Source organism: Palaemon carinicauda, chromosome 5 (assembly GCF_036898095.1).
Source record: "Palaemon carinicauda isolate YSFRI2023 chromosome 5, ASM3689809v2, whole genome shotgun sequence".
In the NCBI taxonomy this organism is placed as follows: Eukaryota; Metazoa; Arthropoda; class Malacostraca; order Decapoda; family Palaemonidae; genus Palaemon; species Palaemon carinicauda.
Genome location: NC_090729.1, coordinates 169,614,188 through 169,631,264, shown reverse-complemented (window position 1 = coordinate 169,631,264; position 17,077 = coordinate 169,614,188). Strand labels below are relative to the sequence as shown.

General features: G+C 40.2%; 1 protein-coding gene and 4 non-coding genes across 6 annotated transcripts in view; 1 reads left to right on the top strand and 4 right to left on the bottom strand.

The window, feature by feature from the left end:
- LOC137641610 (prostaglandin reductase 1-like) overlaps positions 1 to 17,077 on the bottom strand; it is a 581,256-nt gene that overhangs the window by 491,636 nt on the left and 72,543 nt on the right. The gene's annotated exons all lie outside the window — the stretch shown is intronic.
- On the bottom strand, positions 7,486 to 7,626 carry LOC137641710 (U4 spliceosomal RNA). Its single transcript, XR_011044575.1, has one exon. It is a non-coding gene; the product is annotated as a U4 spliceosomal RNA (small nuclear RNA).
- LOC137641720 (U4 spliceosomal RNA) lies at positions 10,688 to 10,828 on the bottom strand. The gene has a single exon (XR_011044583.1). It is a non-coding gene; the product is annotated as a U4 spliceosomal RNA (small nuclear RNA).
- On the bottom strand, positions 15,880 to 16,020 carry LOC137641709 (U4 spliceosomal RNA). The gene has a single exon (XR_011044574.1). It is a non-coding gene; the product is annotated as a U4 spliceosomal RNA (small nuclear RNA).
- TRNAK-CUU (transfer RNA lysine (anticodon CUU)) lies at positions 17,000 to 17,072 on the top strand. The gene has a single exon. It is a non-coding gene; the product is annotated as a tRNA-Lys (tRNA).

Sequence of the window (17,077 nt, the reverse complement as noted above, 5' to 3'; positions counted from 1 at the left end):
ATGGTGTAGATGTGATCAATGCAATATCCACCATGACCTTCTATACTGAAGAAACAGAGAGCCTCCTCTGTATAAAACAGCCCTACCACAGTACAACGCTCATGTAGAACTTCAACTGCTGTTCCATTCTCCAGGCACTCTGGAGAAGCTGTTGAAGACCCTTGATAACCTTGCCCTCAAATGCACTAAATCAGTTACCCCTCCTGTTCCTCCCCCCTCCCTCCCCCCCTTCTGGCCCCTATTCCTGTTGCTACCTCCTAGCCTGCACCAGTGGGACCCCCTGCTGCCAAGAAGGAAGGAAAATCTGGGAAACCACCTGTCACACATCCTGCCCAGGCCTCTGCTACTCCACCAATCCCTAAGTCCACCTCTAGCCACGGCAGAACCTGGGGGGAGGGGGGGGGACTCAGCAGCAATGGACCAGAGCCCTCCCATCGACAACCCTTCACCCATTCCGATTGCAACTGCATGGTCTAACTAACCCAGCTTCTTGCAGAAGCAACTGCCATGCTGTCTGCCTCACCTGTACCTGTACCACAGCCACCTATCACCTCGCAAGATCCAGGGCAGCTTTCCAAGTTCAAGCTGCCCTCCACTGGCAAGGTGCCATTGTATGCAACGGTTACTGGCATCGCACCTGCACACCCTACGTTACAGATCACAGCCAGTGCAAACCTCAATTGTGACCTTATCATCAACCCCATAGGACCAGGCAACCATCAGCCTTCCACAGAGGGAGGCCTCCCTGATGTTCCTTGATCTGGAGAAGAAGCCAAGCAAAGCTGTGATCTGCAATTACACTACCAGGATGACACTCTAGTACATCACCGATTGCAGTAACATCATTTTTGCTGAGAGCAAAAACGATCTACCCTTAAATAGTCACCGCAACTTTCACAGGCAATATCCTAACTGCCCTAGACCTCAGGATATGAGGAACCTTCCCCATAGAGGACTTCAATCCCGAACCCATTAGGTGCTATAATTGCCAGTGATTCGGACACCCCAAGGAGGAGTGCAGGAGTGCAACAGTATGTGGTATCTACAGCAAGGGACATCCCACACAGAGATGTATTGAAGTACATAAAGGAGGGAGAGAGACCTTTCTCAAGTGATCCAAGTGTGCCCTTCCTCATCATGTCTGGAACTGGAGGTGCCAAGAGCATCTGATGAGGATAGAAAAAGTGTCATCCCTCTCACCAACAAATACATCAGCAGCAGCAGTACCGACTCAGCTACCCACTTCTGCAGCAGCAGCAACACTGTCACTCCCACCCAAGCTGCAGAGTCCCACGTCGCAGGCCAGTTCATCGCCCCACCACCGCACCTGTTCCAGCAATCGTCCATGTTCCAGCTACCACTACCTTACCTACACCTTCCCTTATTCTTTCTCCCCCAAACCTTTTCAAAACATTCCCCCAAACCCACTCTTGACCAAAAAACTCGGCTCTCTGCCCCTTGAAGAAATTATTCCTATTATCCTCCACCTTGTGTACAAAGTCTACACTCTATTACCTATCATCCTTCATCTTGTGTACAGAGTCAACACTCTATTACCTATCATCCTCCATCTTGTGTACAGAGTCTACACTCTATTACCTATCATCCTCCATCTTGTGTACAGAGTCTACACTCTATTACCTATCATCCTCCATCTTGTGTACAGAGTCTACACTCTATTAAAAATTCTCCTTCATGTTCAGACTTTTCCTGTCCCTCCTTAGTCCCCCTCTCTCACCCCCTATTTGAGCAGAGATGAGTTGTTATATCTTATAACTGCCGCAACTGCTTCTCTTTTTTTTTTGGGGGGGGGGGCAGTTACGCTCTCTGGGCTGCACCTCCCTTCCAAGTCCTGTGCTTAGTTATGCTGTGAGCAAACTGGTTGGCCGTAGGGGTGAAAAGGTCTGCACTTTTATAAGAGAAATTGACATTGGCAGCTATGCTCTTTGTGCTGAGCAGCTACCTCAGTACATTCTGTGTGTCCTTGGGGTCTATGACTTAGAGTCTAAGAGCCCCCTTCTGGTGAGATATCCCTGGTCAATCTAGACCAAGCAACCATCTCTCTCTCTCTCTCTCTCTCTCTGCACAATAAACTATAGCTCTTAAATTCTCAGCTCTGCGGTGCACGTTTGTTAATCATGTGACCTATCCAAATATCGATGTAGGACTCATAAACTCGACATAAGTCGGGTTATCCTAACCCAGTTGTGTTAATGGCTTTAGTATTGTGCTTTCCCTTTCCCTACACTACAACCAGCTAATACCACACAATCTCACTGCAAATTCACTACTCTAAGTTATAACTACACACCAGCTCGCATGTGCTCCTACACCAAAATCTCACATGTCCCCTCAGGTCATGGATCATGTCAGCAAGACAGCTAATTTTCCTAAACATTCATCATCATCATCACCTCCTCCTCCTCCTACAGCTATTGCGCAAAAGGCCCCCTGAACATTGGTCCCCTTCATTCTCTCTTTATACTAGACATTACTCTCAACACAAAGATGATTTATCAGCAGCTGATCGAATCTGTTACATACATTGCATCCTTCATAGGGTAAATAAACGGTAAATGTTGCTTTTACAATTCTCACTGGTTTGTTAAGGATTATCATACTCAAGAGCTGACTTAATCTAAAACAGACTACAATATCTCCCCTCTACTAACATTTTTTTCTGTTGAAGTAAACTTCATTTGAAATATCCTTCACCCATTGTTATAGCCTAACAGTAAAATCAGTTCCTGTTGATGTGGGTGTAAGAATATTACCACCGTACGTCGTGTGAGTCGTAGAAAGTGACTACGACAACCACTACCTTATATTCTTGCTTTTTATTAAAAGGCTAGGCCCACTACCAATAACTGTGGATACTGATACCTTGTGATTTGACTATTTAGTCAAAGGTTAGGCCCACCAACTAGAACTGTGGTTGATGACTGGGATGAACTGTAAAGTTTTGGGATAAGCATGTGTTAAAAAAACATAGACTGGTAATGATAGATTTTAAAATGAGGTAGAAAAAAAAAGATCTAGAATTAGGGTTTGGGAACTTAGAATGAACAGGGTAACAAAGTGGAAAATATGTGTGGGTATGAAAAACTGTGTGGGGAAAACAGGAATTAGTGAGAAAAACTAGCAGATATGATGTGTCGATATGTGATAAGTAGTGGTGGGGTAGAGAGATACAAGAGTCAGCTATAAGAAAATCATAGGCATTTACAGAATGGAAAATAAAGTATGCACAGGGTACACAGGAACGGCACAGAGAAGAGCAAAAAGATTCTAGGAGGAAAGTCCATATAACTATCAGAAGAGCAGTAGAGCAATTGAGTGAAAGGCTAGGAACATGGGAAGGAGAAAAGGATAGCTATAAAATTTCAAAATTCAGGAAAATGCAAAGATAGGGTTTGGGGCAACTGGGAGGTATTGGGATAGAGATGGAAATATATTGTATTGGGATGAAGACATTAGGTGGAAATGGAGAGAATATTTTTAACAACTATTGAAGACTGAAAATCAGAGAGAGGAACTTGGAAAAGCACAATGGGTGAAGGTGCCAGTGATGGATATACAAAATACTAGAAATGGGCACTGACTAAATTAAAAAGGGTAAAGCAACAGATCCATCAGAGTTTCAACTTGAAATGGTCAAGATACTATCTACAGAGGGGGAAGAATGGATGCCAGATTTATTAAGAGCAATATGGGAAGAAATAATTCCTAAAGACTGGGAGGAGAGTCTAATGGTATCTATATTTAAGCAGAAAGGTAATGCCATGGATTGTGATAATTACAGAGAAATTAAACTAACAGAGCAAGGTTTGAAATTTTTAAGAGGGTACCAGATGAGAGATTGCTAGAAATTGTAAAGATTGGCAAAAGGCAGTATGGATTCATGAGGGAGAGAGGGGCTGTGGATGCTATCTTTATGGTAAGACATCTATAGGAAAAAAAGACAAGAGGGAAACCAGAAGCTCTTCTGTACTTTTGTAGATCTAGAGAAGGCTTATGATGGAATGCCAAGAGAAGTGATGCTTTGGTGCTCGAGGAAAAGAAAAGACATGAAGAATGGTAGAGATGTACAAAATAACAAGGACAAAGGTAATGACAGCTGATGGGAAAACAAAAACCTTTGAAGTTAGTATAGGGTTACAGGTCAGCATCAGTCCCATTTTTATTTGGGGTGGTCATGGGTGTGTTAAGTGAAGCGATCAGAAATAAAGAGCTGTGGGAGTTACTATATGCAGATGATTTGGCGATTATCACTGATAATTAGGAAGATTTACAGAGAAAGGTTGTATTGTGACAAGAGACGTTGGGGAAGTGTGGCTTGAGAATAAATGTGGATAAGACTGAAGCTATGGTTAGTAGTAAGAAAGGTAGGGACAGGATAGTCATGCAAGAAAGTAGAGGCTCGGTTATAAAGCAGGTAGACAAATTTAGATACTTGGAATCTGATATAAGTCAGGAGGGAATATGTGAAATTGAAGTTGAGATTAGGATAATAACAGCCTGGGGGAAGTGGAGGAAGGTAGCAGGAATTTTATGTGAAAAGCAAACGCCAGTAAAGCTAAAATAAAAGTCAAGATCAATAGCACAGTAAGAAGACCAGTGTTGATGTATGGATTGGAAACATGGATTCTAAGACGAAAGAAGGAAACAAAGCTTGAGAAAATACAGATGAGAATACCGAGGTGGATTAGGGGAATATCACTGCCTGATAGATTGGAAAATGATGAAATAAGAACAATGACAAGCATAGTAAAGATTACAGAGTGTCATGACTGAGATGGTGTGGGCATCTGATGTGCAGGGAGTGACGAGGCTTGGAGGGAATCTGTTGTTGGTAGAAGGTTGATTGGTTGGTTCAGATTGCCAGGTATTTACAGCTGAGCAGGGGCTCTTGGCATAAGGAACTATGCTCTTAGTACAAGTAACTGCTCCGCACCAGGAGCAAAAGTTTTTCTTATAAGAGGAACTGAACTCTTTTCACAGCAACCAGACTGCATCGATATAGTCATCCAAGACCCGGAAAGTAGGCGCAGCTGCTCAGTCCAAACAGCATAGCTGCCAGGCCAAAGAAAAAAAAACCCTGATCCAACTGTAACCAAAAGGATAAGCTTTATGAGTAGGTAAAAGTTTTATAGCAGCAAGTGCCAGTAAGTAAAAGACTGGGAGAGGAGAGAAGGAATTTCAGTAAGAGAAAAAGGAGGAGTTATAAGTTATAGCAACTTTTGTCAAGGAGGGGGTGAGAGCATGGGATTAGGGAAGGATAGGAAAAGTCTAGACATGAAGGGGGATTTTAAATAGAATAGACTCTGGACAGGAGGTGGAGGAGGGCAGGAATGATTTCTTCAAGGGGCAGAGAGTCAAGTTGGTGGGTGATGATGGGTTATGGGGAGGGTTTAGGGAGGGTGGGGAGGAAGAAGGAACTTGGGAAGGTGGTGGTACAGGTGGGATAAGGATAACTGGATCTGGAGAAGGGATGGTAGCAGGTTGCTGGACAAGTTTGCAATGTGGGATTCTCAGCAGCTTAGGTGGCTGGGTCAGAACTGTTGCAACTGTAGAAGTCACTGGCCGCATAGATACTGCTGTGGTAGTCGATGGATTGATTACTGCCTCACATCTCCTCAGGAACTCTGGACACCTCATATTCCAAACATGATGGGGAAGGGCACTGTTGGAACACTTAGGAAAGGTTTCCCTCCCCTCCTTATATACATCTATGCAGTCTTGCGCTGGATGACGTTGACTGCAGAGTCCACAGACAGTTGGGCTCCTGCATTCTTCTTTGTGGTGTCCAAACCGCTGACGATTGAAAAACTTCATGGGACCAGGTGAGAAATCTTTGATCGAGAAGGTTCCCCAGATTCCAATATCAAGGGCCAGAGGGATGAGCCCAATGAAGGTAACTATTACCCCCTTTGTGGGTACTTTTCTGCTTGTCTTTCCTCATTCTGCATTGGCAATATTGCTGCCAAATTCAAGTGGCATCTTAACTGGGCAGCTGCAGACAACTGCATTCCTCAGCCTCTTAGAAAGGTCCAGGTATGTCAAGGAGTCTTCCCTTTCAAGAAGGCTGGAGATATCTTCTTCCTTTGAGGTGATTATAAGGTCACCCCTTGAGGTTGGCTCTAGCAGTGATCTTGATTGTGGGATTTGCAGCTGCTATGGCAGCTACTGCTGCATAAGATGGGGCATCTCTGTTACTGGTAGCCTAAACTTGGGAAGCTGCTTTACTAGTAAGGCAGGCAGCTACTGCTGGCTAGGTAGGTGCCCCATATAAGGTGGCTACTACTGGTGAGGTGACCTTTACTGGAGATGCAACTAATGCTGGTGAGGTGGACACCACTGGTGTGGTGGCTACTGGTGGTGAGGTGGACATTGCTGCGGCTGAAACAGGGCTCTCTTTCAAAGGGGGGAGCTTCATTGAGAAGCTGTGTCAGGCAGCTGGTACCATTACAATCTATCAAATGCTTATCTGCTGGACTAGATGAGGTGTCCATAGTTGAAGAGGTAGGTGGTGTGTTGGACCTGCTCTTCTTCTTGGCAGCAGGGGTCCCACTGATGCAGAAGTGGATGCAGGAACATGGTTAGGAGAGGTGGCATGGAGACTGGGTAAGCAAGGTGATGCAGGAGGAACAGGAATTTGGGCAGGAGAGGTGGTAGGAAGGGTAATTAAATTCGGCCGTTTGGCCATTCTGTGGTACTGTGCTACACGAGCAGTACGGCAGTTGGTACACTTGCAATGTACTCTGTGGCAGATCCATGCTGGGTCTAGTTACAGCTAGTAAATTATATCGTATTTGTCTCTAAGGAAGTCGAAACATTCTTGGTGGGGCTCAGCAAAGTTGTGGCAGCAGTTCGAGTATTTGACAACAACGCTGAGGAATGGAAGTGTGCATTTCACAAAAGGTTGGATCTTCCCATTCACACAAGGATTTAACCTTGTGTGTGTTCATCTGAAAGTCAATAGTCCCCAGGCAGAGCTGAAAATACCAGTTTAAGAGACTGGACTCTGCGCCTAATTCTTGACTAGCTGAAAAATGCAGCTACCCGAGTCTAAGGACGACAGTCACTGACGGCGATAATCTTGTAGCAGGCAGGGGAACTAGGTGTCCCCTGTGCCGGGTAAGTTCTGGCTGAGAGGTCTTTGCTGTGCGGGAGCTGAGCTCTGGCTGTCCAAGGGTAGAAGATAAAGGGGGAGGAGGAAAATTAGATGGCAAAGTTAGGTGAAGGATGACATGGAGAGAAGAGGTTTGGTGGAACAGGATGCCTCGGAAAAAACACATAAGGTAACTAACCCCTTAATGTAGAGATGACAGTGTGAAAGTAGAGGGGAGTAATAGGTTCCTGTCAGCCAAGGCATAATTCTAAAAATACAACACTAATTCTGTAATCAAGAATTCCAATATTTTCAAAGTATATATTGCAGGTTATACTTCAATTGATTCCATTATAGGCATGAGAGGTTTTTGGCCCTGGTAAGGGCTGATAGAAATTGCCGTCGTTGTCGGTTTTTCACGTCAACTAGGCGGGGTATTGGGAAAAGTTTTCAACTAGCAATAATCGCACCTCGGTTAGCCCTCATTGGTTACGATACTGCCACTGCGCAAAGCTAACACATCTGGCTGAGAAAGCAACAAGACATGAATTTGACTGAGGAGTTCAAGGCAAACACGAAATTTTATGTAAATTAATCACCATTTTATATATAATTCTAAATGAAAATTAATTTTCTCATTAATTTTAAACATTTCTATTTGTGAAGAATAAAGTGGTCGACATTAACCATAGGAAAATATATTTAAACTAGTGTAACTGGTACGTAAAAAGTGTCATCTAAATATTTAGATAGATATGAACACATATGAGCACACAGATTAAACCCTTCCCATCCCTTTCCTTTTCCTAACTACAACCTGCTGGTGAAGCAATCTGTGGGAGAGAGTGGTTTCCCAGTGTACTTCTCGGGATATCACCTCTCACCAGGGTATGACTATTTGCTCTCCCCCCTGAACACGGTAGGAAGGGGAGATAAGGTCAGAGGTCCACCGCCCTTCTCATACTTCATAGCACCTTACCAGTGCTGGTCTAAAACAAAATACCCAGATACATTGTTTGTTAGTCGGAAAGATTTCCAAGAGCAACGCAGGCCTCTTAAATTCTTCAACCTTTGAATACACTTGAGACAAACTAAATCAGCAAAAAAGATAAATCATATTAAACATGGTAATTGAAAGGCTACTATAGAAGCACAGTTAAATAAGTAGAAATTTTGCCCACAAAAAAATACATGCAAGATATTGCTAGTTATATTTTCAACAATGACGAAAACTGGTAATTAATCCAATTATTGCTAATTATGAAGTAAACAATGGCCATTAAAATGAAAACAATGGCCATTAAAACAACTTTAAATCCAGTAAGTTAAAGAAACAGTATCAGATCAGAATATCTGACATGCACATTAGAGATGTATCACAGATGATGTAGAAGTCTGGCTAAAAAAAATACAATCATAAAACTTAAGAAATACTGATAAAATTAACGTTCATGCTGTCATCATGATAAAAACTAAACTGCCTAGCATCTCTCTCTCTCTCTCTCTCTCTCTCTCTCTCTCTCTCTCTCTCTCTCTCTCTCTCTCTCTCTCTCTGGAAAGAAACACTGATTATACAAATAAACTATAGCTCTTACCTTCTCAGCTCTGCGGTACAGGGTTGTCAACTATGTGAACGATCCAAATATCAATGTAGGACTCATAAATTTGACATAGGTCGGGTTGACCTAACTCGCTTAAGTTAACAGCTTTACTGCTTTTTTCCCCTATCCCTACACCCCAACCAGTTAATACCACACAATCTCACTACAAATTCACTACTCACACAGATGACTTAGCAGCTGATCGAACCCCTTACATATACTGCATCATTCACAAGGCAAATAAACGTCAATTATTCTTTTTCAAATTCTCTCAGATTTGATTAAATAGAGCTCACTTAATAAAAAATATACTAGTATATCTTCCCTTTATTAATATTTTTTTCTGTTGAAGCCAACTTCATTCAGAATATCCCTCACTTATTATTATAACCTAATAGCAAAATCAGTTCCTGTTAGCCAAGGCATTTATATCAGCTTCTACAATTAAACCAGACTATCATGAGGGTTTTGGTGGAGCAAAATTCATTTGTGCATTGCCAAACTTACATTTAAAAAAAAAAATTGAAATATAGGTTGTTGTTATATAACAAAACTAAAGTGTATTACTCTGTAATACCTACAAATCATGGCTTTATGAATACAGTTGTAAATAATCAATATTTTCAACAGTTTTTCGATATCATCTTTAAGAAATATGGCATACACGATGACACATCTACAATCTCGAATCTTTGGTCAAGCATCTGTCAGTTAAGAAGCAATAACCCTTTGTTAACCGGTTAAGAATGGTCAAATCCTATAATCTGGAGTCCCTTATGGTGAAGGCGGAGATTAGCAGACGTTTTTTCAAACAAATGAATGTTTGATTAATTATTTCAAATCAAGCCAGCTATCTATATTAACCCTATAGAAGAAATGAGTCTTTGGTGTGTACCTTTCTGACCTAGAGTCTTGGGTATATCTTGAGTTGCATCCATCATTATAGGAAAACGCACCTTTTAGTAGTTCCCTTGGATGGTCATAATTCCTCAATAATCGTCTTTCAAAGACAAACAAGGAAAACCATTCATAATGGGTTAAGATACTTCACAATGGAAAAACAGAACAGAGACCCTATTACTAATGCTGTAAATGCAACTCTTCGTACAGCTGAAACAACATATGTGAGTAAAGTTACAGATGAACGAATATATAAAGAAGCACAAGAGTTGCAAGAATTATTTGGTACTACAGTTTTTGAGAAAAAGAAAAAGAAAAGATCAAAACCTGTGACTGGTTTGAACGACTTTGACAAATGTTTGCTTCGTCAACCAGACAAATGTTTGCTTCGTCGGATAATTCTCAACTTTTTTGAGATGAGGGAAAAAGCTGGATTCACAGGTAGTAGAGAATGCAGTACGCAAAACTTGATGGTAGGAAATTTTTGATGGAACGATATGACGTGCAGTGCATGCGATAAAGATTTCTAGAAATAATGCGAAGAAAAGTCAGGGTGAACGTGATTTTCCTTTAGTTTTGTCTCTTTCGTTGATTGTTAATAAGTTGACAAAAGAATAAAAAATAACTTCTGAAGTTCTAATACCAATAGACAGGCTGAAAGTATTGCTATGGTATATGTTACTTATCAAATACTACACAACAAATATCTGAATAAAGGAAAAATAAATCGATATGCCAGTGAACCTTTCTAATATAATGGAAGTGGCCATTACCCCTAACCAGACACTGAAAGGAAGATAATTTGTACAGGACAGATTTTGATTTTAGGGTAAACTTTCCCATGGGGGATTAGTAAGAAACAGAGAGCTCTAAGTTTCAAAGCCTCTACAAAAAAAACAAAAGAACTTCAAGAGGCAAGGTTGTTTTCTCCTGCGGACACCCCAAAACCCTCACCTTAGATTGGTACTACTATAGTTGGTTGCTCAATTTCTCAAAAGACAACACTAATTCCGTAATTAAGAATATTGAGTGTTATACTCAGATGAATTGCATCATAGGCATGAGAGGTTTTTGGCCCAGGTAAGGGCTGATAGAAATTGCCGTCGTTGTCGGTTTTTCACGTCAACTAGGCGGGGTATTGGGAAAAGTTTTCAACTAGCAATAATCGCACCTCGGTTAGCCCTCATTGGTTACGATACTGCCACTGCGCAAAGCTAACTCACCTGGCCCAAAAAGCAACTAGTCATTTACTTGACTGAGGAGTTTTATTCAAACATAAGACATTTATGTAAATAAAGTACCAGTACACCTATAATTCCAAATACACATTAATTTCCTCAAAATAATGATTTTAAAACTTTTTATTCATGGAAACAAAAGGGTTGAGATCATCAATAGCAAAATATATTTGAATAAGGAAACTCCATTCGGAATATCCTTCACTTATTATTATAACCTAACTAAAATTAGGATGTGGATGTAGCTAAGGCGTCCCTAGTAAGTGACATGCATTAGGATCCCCCTACTGACAGGGTTAATGGACAAGAGGTACTGCAAGGCTCACATCTACAGCCAAAGAAGCTAGAGACAGAATGGAAAATCAAAGCAGGTACTTGCAATGTTGGTACATTAACAGAAAGACTGATAGTGGATGAAATGGAAAGGGGGACGATAGATATCCTGTGAGTGCATGCGACAATGGGAAGAGAATGGAACTAGAGATAGGAAATGGGTATAACCACTATTACTACAGGGCATGAGATGGAAGAAATGGAGTTGGGGCCATAACACAAACTAGAAGGATAAAAATGGTAGAAGTAGATACTAAATGATTGGCTTTTAAAAATTCCAATTACATATAATATGGAATCATACAGTGAATATAATTTCAGTGTATGCCCCTCAGAGAGTTTGCCAAGAATAAGATTTATTCAGACAAGAGTTGGAGGCAGCTATTGAAACAGTAAAAGTGGAGGATCAGCTAATTATAGATGACATGAATGGCAGAGTAGGAAAGAGAAGGGATGGATATGAAGAGGTACATGGAGGCCATGGAGTAGCCTATATATTAGAGATGGCTCAGAGTTTTGGAATGACACGTATGAACACGCTGTTTGATAAGCACCTGATAACGTATGAAAGTGGAGGAATGAAAAGCCAAATAGATTACATCCTGGTTAGAGGATGTTATATGTAGATTAAATTTTATGTATATTATGTTATAAGACTTGTGAAGAAGGCTTACTTTTACACATCAAATGTTAAAGTAAAGTTAAAAACTTTGTAACGATTTGTAACTCAAAGATGTCGTTGTATTCTAGAACAATTGTTTCTGGATACTTCTCATAATTTCTTCTTACTTCGCACTGACCGGGCATGCGTACTGAGTAATATTAGCCATGTACGATTCAGGATTCCCTAGAGAAAACAGACTCATATATATAAGGGAAACTCAAGGAATATTTCCTTTACCTACGGGTCGACGAAGGGAAAGGCCCGTGCCAAAAGGAAGAGTTGGCTGTAATACACTACGAATGAACAAAACGAATGTTTCAGCAATCTGGACTCACTAATCACTGTGGGATCATTCCTCGTGATGCTGGTAAATTTCTTCCTTTATTTCAAGGCTGCTGTATATCAAATAACAAGGACACCTTGGAAGATTGAATATCATCAGCAGCTGTTGTTTCTGTTTTTTATCTTTTATATCTGAAACCACGACCTGGACAAATTCATCAAAAGTTCGGAACTGAATTTCTTTGACATTTGTATATCACTTTATTGAGACATAGAACCAAAACCTACATCACCATATTTGTTGACTTATGTTAAATCTTAAATATAGATATTAATATTGTTTCCTGGTTATTATTTTCTTTCACTTTTACTGTTTTTCTACTTATTGGTAAATTATTGAAATAGATGTTTACATAATCTACTTTGTACGTAATAGATGAACGCAACAGAGGAGTTGGAAGGAAGAATGTGATGAACTTTTAAGAGGTTTTTGGGGAAACATGTGTTGAACAACATAAACTGAAGGTGATTGATTCTAAAATGAGAAGTATAAAACCCAAGAAGAGAAAGAGATCTAGAATTAAGGTTTGGGACTTGGATGGGGGAAATGTGTGAGCAATTTAGGAGGATTGCAAAAGAGACGAATAGAAAGGTTGAATTAGGGAGTGAACAGGTTAACAGAGTAGAAAATATCTGAGTGGGTATGAAAGAAATATGTGTAGGTGAAACAAAGAATTTTGTGTGAAGAACCAGCAGATATGGAGGGTCAAAAGGAGAAAAAGTATGGTGGGAGAGAGGTGCAAATGTGGGTTTAAAAAATTGATGGCATTTAAGAACAGGAAAGTAAAGCATTCATGGAGCGCAGGGGAACAGTACACCGAAGAGAAAAATTTTGAGGAGGAAAGTAGGTATAACTGTTGGAAGTGCAGAAGAGCATTGAATGAAAGGATAGTATCAAAGGAAGAAGGAAGGGATATCTATAAAATTTCAAACTGGAGAAAAGTGCAAAGACAGGATTTGGGGTAACTGGGAGTTATAAATGATAGTGATGGTAACATATTGCATAGGGAAGAAAACATTACGAGGAAATAGATAGAAAATTTCTAAAAGCTATTGAATACTGTAAATGAGAGAGGAGCTGGGAGAAGCACAAAGGGTGGACTGGCCAGTGATGAAAATAGGGAATACCAAAAGGAAGTATGCATTGAGTAATAGGAAATATGGTGCAGCAACAGGTCCATCAGAGTTTCAAATTGAAATGGTCAAGATACTAGGTTCAGAGGGGGAAGAATCTATGCTGGATTTATGAAGAGCAATAAGGAAAAAGGAAATAATGCCCAAACACTGGGGAGAGTCTTATAATAACCATACTCAAGCAAAAAGGTGATGCCATGGAATGTGGAAGACTAACAGAGCAAGGTTTGAAAGATTTTGAAAGGGTACCAGATGAGAGATTGTAAAGACTGGGAAACAGCAGCATAGATTCATGAGGGACAAAGGGACTGCGTCAGCAATCTTTAAAGTAAGGAAGCTAAAGGAAGAAAGGCTAGAGGGTAACCGGAAGTTCTTCTGAGCCTTTGTAGATCTAGAGAAGGCCTATGGTAGAATACCAAGAGAAGTGATGTTTTGGTGCTTGGGGAAGAGGAAAGTTCCGGAGAAGATGGTAAGAATGGTAGAGGTTATGTACAAAAGAACAAGGACAAAAGTAATAACAGCTGTTGAGAAACAGAAACCTTTGAAGTTAGTGTTGGATTACACCAGAGGTCAGCATTGGCCACGTTTTTATTTGTGGTGTTCATGGCTGTGTTAAGTGAAGAGATCAGAAATGAAGATTTGAGGGGTTGCCACATGCAGAGGATTTTGTGATTACTCCTGAAAATGAGGAAGACTTACAGAGATGGGTTGTAGAGTAGCAGGAGACTTTGGAGAGGGGTAGTTTGAGAATGAATATGGATTGTAGGTAGTAGGTTGGCCAAAGCACCAGCCACACGTTGAGAAACTACTGCTAGAGTGTCATCGGGTGCTTTGACTGGCCAGACAGTACATAGGATCCCTCTCTCTGGTTACGGTTAATTTTTCCTTTGCCGACACATACAATGAATAGCCTGGTCTATTCTTTCCACAATCTCTTCTGTCCTCATATACCGAATAACGCTGAGATTACCAAACTCTTCTCCGTTCAAGACATTAACTACTGCACTGTAGTTGTTCAGTGGCTACGTTCCTCTTGGTAAAGCTAGACAACTCTTTAGCTATGGTAAGCAGCTAAACTAGAAGAAGGGTACTCCAAAATCAAACCATTGTTCTCTAGTCTTGAGTAGTGCCATAGCCACTGTACCGTGGTCTTTCATTGTCTTGGGGTAGAATTCTCTTGATTGAGGGTACAGTTGGGCACACTATTCTATCTTATTTCTCTTCCTCTGGTTTTTTTAGAAGTTTTTATGATTTATATATAAAAGAATTATTTTAAAGTTGTTACTGTTCTTCAAACATTTTATTTCAATTGTTCATGACTTCTCTTGCATTTATTAATTTCCTTTCCTCACAGGGCTATTTTCCCTCCTGGAGCCCTTTGGGTTATAGCATCCTGCTTTTCCAATTAGGTTTGTAACATAGCAAGTAATAATAATAAGACTGGGACTATGGCTAGTGGTAAGGAAGGTAATGGAAGAACAGCCATGCATGAAAGTAGAGGCTCGGTTAAAAAACAGGTAGAACAATCCAGATATTTAGGATCTACTCTAAGTCAGGAGGGAGAGAGTGAGGCTGAAGTTGAGAATAGGATACAAGCAGCTTAGGGGAAGTCGAGGGAGGTAGCAGAAATGGTATGGGATAAGAAAATGCCAGTGTAAGGACAGTGAGACAAGCGTCACCAAGATCAACTGATACTTTATTTGAATGTGCACGGAGATATATTACAAGGTGCGGACGGAAACGTAGGATGACGTTGGCGCCAAGTCAGATTGAAGTGCCCGCCAAAATATATGTGTTTTCTTACACTTACAAATATATGAATTATGGGTTAACAAAAACATATTATGAAACGATACATACATCAAAATGTAGCTCTGGTAGAGCGGAATATATATACATAGGATACCACAGTGTGGCGAAGAGAGAATTTAAATAAATAAGTAGTTTGTCGATTTTCTGGACGACGAAGGGATCGGTGTCCTTACACCAGTAAAGCTAAAAGTCACGCACTATAGCACAGTAATAAGACCAGTGTTGATATATGAAATGGAACATGGACTCTACAATGATAAGAGAAAGTAAAGCTTGAGAGAAAAGATATGAGAATACTTAAGTGAATTAAGGGAATATCACTGCTTAATATATTGGAAAATAATGAAATAAGAAGAATGATAAGCATAGTAAAGATTACAGTGTGTCATGACTGAGATGGTGTGGACATTTGTTGAAAATGGATTGAAGAGATCTTGGGGAGTAGAAGATCGAGAGGGAGGCAAATAATTAGCTGGCGAGATAAGGTGAAGGATGACATGGTTGCCTTTGTTAGAAGGCAGAGAGAACACATCAGGCAACCGACCCCTTAATGTAGGGATAGCGATTGGAAAGAAGAAAAAGAGCAATCAGTTCCTGTTAGCCAAACCATTACATCAACCTTCTAGTTAATTGACGAATTTCTCATAATACAATACGGATTCTGTATTTAATAATTCCAATATTTCACAGGTAAATATTGCATAATTATTAATGGATTTCATTATAGGCATGAGAGGTTTTTGGCCCTGGTAAGGGCTGATAGAAATTGCCGTCGTTGTCGGTTTTTCACGTCAACTAGGCGGGGTATTGGGAAAAGTTTTCAACTAGCAATAATCGCACCTCGGTTAGCCCTCATTGGTTACGATACTGCCACTGCGCAAAGCTAACTCATCTGGCCCAAAAAGCAACTAGAGATATACTCGACTGTGGAGCTTTAGTCAAACGTAATAGCTTTCATGTAAATGAAGCACTATTTCATATATAATTCTAAATATAAATGATTCGTCACATTCATTAATTCTAAACATTTCTATGTGAAAATTAATCCGGTTGACTTTCTCAATAGTTCAATGTATTTTAATAAGTCCAGAGGTCACCACACTTACAGAACCTTATCGGTGCTGGTCTAAAATACAAATAACAAGATCCGATGTCTGTTGGTCGGAAAGATTTTGCCGACAGAAAAATCCATGCTACAGAACGATACATATAATATGAACTATGGAGGAAAATGGTAAGTAATGCAATCATTATTAAACATAGAAGAAAACAACTGGCATTAAAATAATTTCAAATCCAATTAGTCAAAGAAACAGCAACAGAATTACTGTTGTTAATTAGAGATGTATCACAGAGTATGTATAAGTCTGTCTAAAAATAAGAAAACCTCAATTATAAAAACATTAGAAATGCTTATAGGAGTAACCTCCATGCTGTGATCATGATACAAAACTATAAAGTATCGAATTATAGCCTATCCCTCAATGATGACGAGTGGACAGAGCAAAATTGCTTTTCGGCGTTATAAAACTTGGAATGTGGCATCATCATTACAATTTTCAGATCTTGAAACTACATCTTGTACATACACTTAATAAAATTAGTGTCAAATAATGCTTTGTTTTCTACATTGCCTGACCCTTCCGCAGCCCTTAGCGAATAATAACTAAAGATTTCCAACTAAATTGGAATAACTGTCACCTAATTTTCTATTCTACAAGGATACAATGAATAATACAACGGATCTTCCCTCAACTCAAAATATTGCTAACAATAATAAAAGGAAACAGAAAAAAACATCAGTAACAATATCCCAGATTCCTATGTTGCAATGACGCTGTGTTTATCAGAGGAGATTTCCATAGCCCGGCTAGCTCAGTCGGTAGAGCACGAGACTCTTAATCTCGGGGTCGTGGGTTCGAGCCCCACGTTGGGCGATCAC